The sequence below is a fragment of the Schistocerca nitens genome, chromosome 10, assembly GCF_023898315.1.
Source record: "Schistocerca nitens isolate TAMUIC-IGC-003100 chromosome 10, iqSchNite1.1, whole genome shotgun sequence".
Classification (NCBI taxonomy): domain Eukaryota; kingdom Metazoa; phylum Arthropoda; class Insecta; order Orthoptera; family Acrididae; genus Schistocerca; species Schistocerca nitens.
Window position 1 is genome coordinate 220,288,013 of NC_064623.1, and position 8,115 is coordinate 220,296,127.

The 8,115-nt window shown below is 42.5% G+C and overlaps 1 non-coding gene across 1 annotated transcript; it reads right to left on the minus strand.

Moving 5' to 3' along the window:
- Positions 1–7,738: 7,738 nt before the first annotated feature.
- Trnad-guc (transfer RNA aspartic acid (anticodon GUC)) lies at positions 7,739–7,810 on the minus strand. The gene has a single exon. It is a non-coding gene; the product is annotated as a tRNA-Asp (tRNA).
- Between the last annotated feature and the right edge of the window lie 305 nt (positions 7,811–8,115).

An 8,115-nucleotide genomic window follows, 5' to 3' on the forward strand; every position in this document is an offset into this window, starting at 1 on the left:
CTATAGACAAATTAAACAACTGAAATAAATCTAAACCAAACAAGTTCACCGCAGTCGAAGAACGAAGAACGTAAAATGACACAAGTTTTGTTTGTCCCTTGTATGTTGCAAGAAGGCTGCACTGTCCTAACACTGGTATTTTCTGGCCTGAGTAACTATTGAGCTGAACATTTGCGGCACGCAACGGAGGTTTGCCCAGTTGGTTGTACGTGTCGTGATTGAGCAATGAAACTGCAGCTCCGGTATCGAGCTGGAATGGTATCACCTTGCCTGCAAAGTCTAAGTCAACAAAAAGTTTATTGTCCTGCTGACGACAAAAGCGACTGTTTTGTGCAACTGGAACGGACACTGGGACAGAATCACGTGCGACGTGACGGGACTTCCGTCGACGTCGACGCACACTTTTTGTGGAATGAACACTGTCACCGGACGGGGTGGAATGAACTACATGAATATCCATGGGCGAAGGTTCACGAGCCTGAGTTTCCTTGGTTCGATTCCGGCGCGAAGCAAAGGGCCTGGAATTGGTGTGAGTGTCTGATCTGAGCTTTTTCTGGCAAACACTTTGGACATGTCCTTTCTTACGACAGTAAAAGCAAATAGCTTGCCGTGACGGGCAATTTTCACGCGAATGTCTAGTTGCACACCGTGGGCATGATTTCACTGCATTAGCTTGCTTACGCGGCGCACGTGTTTGCGAGCTAGGCTGCCGCTGCGCTGACGGGCGCGAGGGCCGCCAAGCGTCCCATGCAGCGGGCCCGGCGCGCCGGTTAATGTGACACACTGCTGGCGAAGTTTCAAACGAGTCCTGAGCAAAGTCAAGTGTGTCTTGCCTATCCAATATGTCTATCACTTGTTGAAGGGAGGGATTAACTAGTTTCAAAATCTGTTCCCGTATGCGAACATCAGAAACGTTCTGTGCTATTGCATCACGCACCATAGTATCTGAATAAGGAAGGCCACATTCGCATTCAAACGCACACTCCCTAGTAAGTCCTTGCAATGTCGCAACCCACTCCCTATTAGTCTGACCGGCCGTACGTTTTGTACGAAAGAACATATACCTTTTTGCAACGACATTTACTGTTTCCTTGAAATAGGCATCTAAAGCAGACAAAAGTTCTTCGTAGGACAGAGTTGCTACGTCGCGCCGGGGAAACAACGTCACTATCACTCGGTAGTTGGACACACCGACACAAGAAAGCAAAAACGGCTGCCGCTCATTACCTTGAATTCTGTAGGCGGCTAGATGAAAGCTGAACTGGCGGGACCACTCCTGCCATGACTCGTGGGTTGCGTCAAAGGGTCGGAATTGAGGTGCAACAGCATGTTGTGGCGGCGGTAGCGATGAAGTGGCGGCGGCCGCATCGGTGTGCAGCGCACGTTGACCCTGGACGAGCTGTCCAAGAGCATTCAATAACGCCTGCGTCTGCTGATTCTGCAAGCGATAAAATTCGGACAGTACATCTGGAGAATGTGGCGAAGCCATGACACAAAGAAATTAGGGCAAAGTAAAACACAAGATCCTTTGTAGATTCGTCGCCATGTGATGTGTCGGCAGCTGGGCCAACACCTTGTAGATAGAGGTGGCTTAAGGCACGCTAGACTAACGCAGACGGGCGTGAAGTACTGGAACAGGGTACGTAATTAATGCTATGAAGAAAAGTACGTAGCTGGTATAATACTTATCTTTAATAACTCATTGTGGTACATCGCACAAAGGAGACTTTAATTACAATCACTGTAAGGCTAATGGCGCCTTGCTAGTTCGTAGCCATTAACTTAGCTGAAGGCTATTCTGTCTCTCGGCTAATGAGAGAGAAAGGCTTCGTACGTCTAGTCGCTAGCTCTGTCGTCCGTACAACTGGGCTGAGTTCGAGTCAGTCTCTCGAGACCTGCCTTGTGGTGGCGCTAGGTTTGCGATCACACAGTGGCGACACGCGGGTCCGACATGTACTACAGGACCGCGGCCGATTTAAGCTACCACCTAGGACGTGTGGTGTCTGGCTGTGACACCACAGGGATAATCACGGGTGTAAGATAGAGTTTTTAGTAACTACACGATTATTATTAAAATTAAGCAAATTTCACAAATACCTCGTCCATTTACAGAGTGCCAAATACAAGACAATGTAGTGGAAGGCTGGTGGCGCAATTTGCAGTGGCTGTTAACCCGTCGGTGATGCAGTCATGGCAGTACTGTTGGGCTCGCCCTATTACTGATCTTCCTGGCATCGAAATAATATTTTTGTAGCGCCAAAAACCATGCCATGATAATGGTATCACCAAATTCAGCATCCGAGGCCCATAAATACTGCCCTTAAGCTCTTGCGGCCTCAAAGCTCCAGGAGTATGAGCCACTGTGATCCGCTGCTGCTAGAGCGGTGTTAACCACACCACTGCTCAGTCGAGACTCCTCACCCGCCACAAAGGACGAGCTGCCACTTGAGCGCCGACCACACCTTTTACACTCCACCAGGCTACTTCCGTACCTGTGGGGCTTCCCTACACCTTTTATATTCAACCTTACGTTCCCCAATTATGGACCAAGTTATTTACAGTACATTACGTAACAATCATTTCAGTAGTTATTTAAATTCACAAGCATAATTTAAACATCATCGTTCAAAAATTCAGATAACTGAAACTTGTAGACATAGTCAAAGAATTTCCATGACAGATACAACATTAAACATTAGCAATACTACAAATTGACATAGAAGAATCGATACAGATACAAAATAGGGCAAAGTAGGTCTTACACCAAGAAATTTGTTCGGAAAGTTGTTCGTGAATGACGTCTGTGTGGAAACTTCTAACGAAACAATTACAACACGCCTTTGTCGTCTGCGGTTGTTAGAAGTACTAAATTCTACAGACTACGGCTTACGTGGCAACTTTACAAACGAAGTGTTGCTGCATGACGATGAAGGTCTTTTGGGTCGTGCCGTCTTCAGGGATGAATCGACATTTCAACCGAGTGAAAATGTGAATGCATATAATGCGGAATGTGGGGGTCAGTAAATCCACACGTCATGGTACAGTTGCAACGAGACTACCCTAAACCGAATGATTTTTGTGCCGTATCCTGGCGGATAATTTATGGGCCTTTCTTTTTCGGTGAAGCAACTGTAATTGGTGTCGTATGCACTAGAACTATGACTCTTTCCTTATTTTGAAGAAGGTGAACAACAGAACTTTATTTGGCAGTAAGATGGCGCGCCACCTCTCTAGCATATATCAGTGCGTTGCAGCCGACCGCTGGATTGGCCGCAAATGGCCGGCTGTCAGAGCTTGTTTCGCATGGCCTCCATGTTCACCCGATCTGCCGCCAGGGTATTTTTACCTTTGGGTATTCATAAAGGAACACGAGTGTGTGTCTCCACTACCAGCTGATCGACCCGACGTAAGAAACAAGACTGAAGCTCTTGTAACAATTACTTCAGACACATTGGTCAACGTTTGGGAAGAACTCACCTATCGACAGCGTCTGTGCTGGGTGAAGAATGATGCCCACACTAAGCAACTGTAAGAGAAACTCTCTGAATTGCTCTTTCATTTGATGTATTTTTTACGATTGTAAGTTTGAAACACGCAGCGTTATGACCTACTTGCCCAAAACACTATCAGTGACTCTTTGTTTGCCTTTCGTTTGGCCAGCTTATGTTCGGTTGACAAGGTCACCTCCGCGCGGTCTGCGGTCTAGGGCCATCTTGTCACCGTCCGTGCGGCTCCCCCCGTCGGAGGTTCGAGTCCTCCCTCGGGCAGGTGTGTGTGTGTCAGCCTTAGCGTAAGTTAGATTAAATAGTGTGTAGGCTTAGGGAGCGATGATCTCACAAATTTGGTCCCATAAGACCTTACCACAAATATCCAAATTTTTGACAACGTCACCAAATGTATGAGACGACGTGATGCGTATTTCACGTGAGACAATTTTAACACGAACCAGAGTGCTGAATGACATTTCTGGTTCAGATACAGTCACTGACATAGCGTAAAAGATGCGCAAAGCTGCACATACATTAGGAAATGATGGTAGTATTTCGAGTTTTTAATAATTTAATTCGCTTCTGTAGTGAACTGGTACCAACTGACAGAATCCAATACTCGAAAGATCTCACATAATACAAAACACACCGTACCACAGACCGTGGTTCAGCCGACAGATTTAACTTACTGAGAGTTTCAACAAAAATGACAGTGTTTGGCAGGGGAGCTGCAGTTCAGAATTTCCCCTCGTTGTGGACTGCAAATGAACGGGTCGTAAAGAAGTTGAAACACTCCCAAATAAGGGATACGCTTCATGACAGCTGTCAGCTGCATGTACTCCACCTAAGGTTTACGACAAGCACACTGAGAAAATTTTGCAAGACAATTCTATTTAAGAAAATGTCTGTAAGCTCTCTTGTAAGACCGTCTCATACTACTTCCACTATCGTAACTTCGTCCGCTACACTCGCTGATACGAACTGAGCGTTCCACAAATGTTGATCGAGTTAAATCTGCAATAGCAACTCCTGTTTCCTGATTGGAATCTGCGAATTCCAAAAACCGTCCATTCATTTCATGTTTACCAGTTCTCTTATTGTAGTAAATATAACCAACGACGAATCTTGTTTGTCCAACATAATTTCAATCAGGAGTTGCATCGACAATAATTGCATAATACTACTCATTTGCTCTTTGTTCCAAGATGGCGCTCCTCACAAGATGGGCACAGCCAGAAATGAATTCACTCTGAGTATCACTTTGCAGATAATGAACTTTTACGCGTTTTCCAGCTTCTTGTCCGTATCTGACCGCGCTGGTGTGTTATACAAGAACTGGAACATAGTGACTCAAGAGCTGTAATATCCCGAGGAAATTTCCATTATTTGGGTCTCCATTTTCTAAGACGAACCTGTGAAGACCAAGCCTCTTTGACCAAGAAATAATGTCACGTCAAGTAACATGAGAGTTCGCTTGTTAAGTGGGCTGCTCTATGGATGAAGGAAAGAAAAATATTACCTCTTCACTTCCGAGCATTTGAATAGCCAATGTGCCTCTTCATCTCATTTCAATTCTTCACTTTTACGACTCTTCCAGGACAACTACATACTAATAGATACATTTCATTTTGTGTTTAGTCTTAAATGTAAAATGTTTTCTTTATATTTCATATAAAACCACCTTGTGATAGAATCGGAAGTGTCTTGTCGTTGAATGTTTTTGGCAATCCCTCAAAATTATAACGACGTTTAAAAGCTGTTGCCGTGTTGATGAAATGTTTTGGTAGAGCTCCCAACATCATTTAAAGAAAACGCATATTCGACTCCATCATAAAGTACACAATGTCTAAATTATGCATTCAGTATTACGACCTCCCTCCTTTTTTTCCAGCCTCAGTTGATACAAGTTGTATCATCAACGGTTTCTTCTCATTACCGAGTAATCATCAGATGATCTCGTGAGCTGAACGGGTCAGGAGAGGCAGTCGCAATGTAAATATTCTGAACTCTGATAATTTTAACTGAAGGTTACAGTTGACTAGTAATGGTGTAAAGTTGTTAACTCTTAAATCGCAAATATAAAATTAATAATTTTCACAATATCAAACTCATTGTAAGAGAAAACTTTCTCAGAGTAAAAACGGGTAAGAAGTTATTTAACTAGTGGTGTAGATAAGCTAGATTTACAATAGAAGCAGGATAGATGAGGGGATATGCGGGTAGCAAAGTGGTAGCTGGTGGTCTCAAGTGTACACCAAACAGCCAGCAAACAGACGCAGATACCATAAAAGTGCGAGTCGTCAGAAAGAGGAACCACAACAAACGAAAAGGCAAAAACATTAGAAAAGAGATCAGATTAGAAAATACTTCGGAAAGACTTTGTTACGGAAATCGCTTTGTTCGTTTAGTAACTGATCTCGGTATACATTTAAAATAGAGAAAATTTTAAGCTTTCTGTGTGTCCAAATAGCGTCCTTTACGAATACAATCACTTGCATCAACATGTTGCTCTATGCGTCCTACATTATGTCCGCGGTTTTTCTCGCAAATGAGAACCAAAAGCTGTTTCATTATTATCTACGTTACAACGTTGCCTAAAGTGGACATCAGAAGATCTGCCTTTTGGCCTCTGAAGAGACAACACCTTCTACATTATATAGTTATACATACCTGACTTTGAGTATTAATTATGAACTATTGTTCTTTATGTCATAGTTGATTGTCAGTACTGAAAACTGCTCTTGCTTTCTTCTTAGGGAAAGAAAGACCAATCACTTCAGTAGCTTTTCCTCTGTAAAGCCACACAACAAAGGCTTTTTTGCGTTTATCATCTATACCGCTCGTCCGTTTATTAATTAATTTCTTATGTAAGTGAATGACGTCCTCTGTTTGGTAACCGTCTGCTAAAGCTACTTTTACTATATCAAGTTGATGATTGTACTCGTCCTGATATAAGCGTAGACTGTGTATCACAGACTGGAGAAACGCCCACCTATATCGTGGGGGATGCGTTGACGTCGGATTACTGATGTAGCCTGAAGGGATCGGCTCCAGGTAGATAGCGAAATTGTGCTTAACAGGTGGTTTGCATATGGAAAGCTCTAACAAACTGATGCTGTATTTCTAACGTGAATTCGGTTTTAGGGTGTAATGCATTCAACTTCTCAGTAGCTTCTGTTAATTCGTCTACAGTACCATCCACTATATGACTGTATCAGTACATATCTTTAATACCAGTCTAATTTTGCCTTTATCACTGGGTATTGGGCGAAGCATCTGTTTTTCAAGTCGTTCGTTAATGTTTTGGATATTATACTCGAAAAACTATTGTCCATTGTGAGACTTCCAGTTCGTTGATAAACCTTATTTTTAAAGCATAAGTAACTGAATGTGAAGCTTAGCTCTTTCTCTCTCTCTCTCTCTCTCTATTAACTCAGTAATATCTCCTACGCTCATGGTGATATGTTTAACCAGATTGCGTCTAACAGTTGGCACGTTTGTAAATAAATTGATGGTACTGGGAGAAGCTTAAATGACTACAGGCGGAATCTCGACTTTTTAAGTTTGTCAGCGATAACCGTAGTATTTCTTATGAACAAGAGAAACAAAGTACTCTGGATCCATGAGGTGCAAAGGGCCCTGGAACACATAGGGTTACAGGAAACGGAGATTTACAACAGGATGACTTTCAAATAAAAAATTCAGGCTGTCAGATTTCCAGATCAGAATTAGACCCAGGACAAAACATCGTGGGCAGCAGAGCGAAGAAGATTCCAAAGTATGAGAATGAAAAAAATATTGGAGGAGTATAAATACCAGAAGAAACGAAGATGACGAGCATTAACGTGATTCTGAGATGACCAAAACGAAAAAAAAGAAGAAAAACTGTACACTTAAAAAACAAATACGAAGGCAAGATAATAAACTGAACCAGTAAATTTCGTGAGATGACTTGATATTGTTGTCAAATAAGTTAGTGGCATATAGAAATAAGTAATCCAGTAGTTGTTTATACATGAAAATTATGTTATGTTTTAAAATGTGGCCATTTGTCGTGCCGGAATTTCAGTATTATCGTGGAAGATGATTATGCACGGTTAAAAACTGCCTCAACTTAGACATACATTTTCTTGTGTTTTATTATTTAGAAAAAAAATTTAAGGATAGCTGTAGCTGTGCAACTATCGGTTAGGATACCGGGGAACATTTGGTCTAAATTCTACACCAAGGTATCCGCAGTAAAAAATATTCTCCCCGGCCGGGAATCGAACCCGGGTCTCCCGCGTGACAGGCGGGGATACTAACCACTATACTACCGAGGACTGCGAAATTCTGAATGTCTGGCTATTATAATATTCTCCTGATGAGTCACTTGTCCCATATTGTTGATGATGTCAGTCCAGCGGTTGCGGTTATCGGGGGCGTGGAATCTGCAACGTCACGCCATCGTGTGTAGCAGGCAGTGAACGCCCCAAGTTCGTGGACGAATTTATCGTTTTGTATCTGAGCCAATAATCAAAGTAAATTAGAGAATAAAGCAAATTAATATTTAATTATGTCTTTCATTTGTCATGTACTTATAATGCTTTTGTATGAAGATCAAGTAAATATAATTATATTATGAATG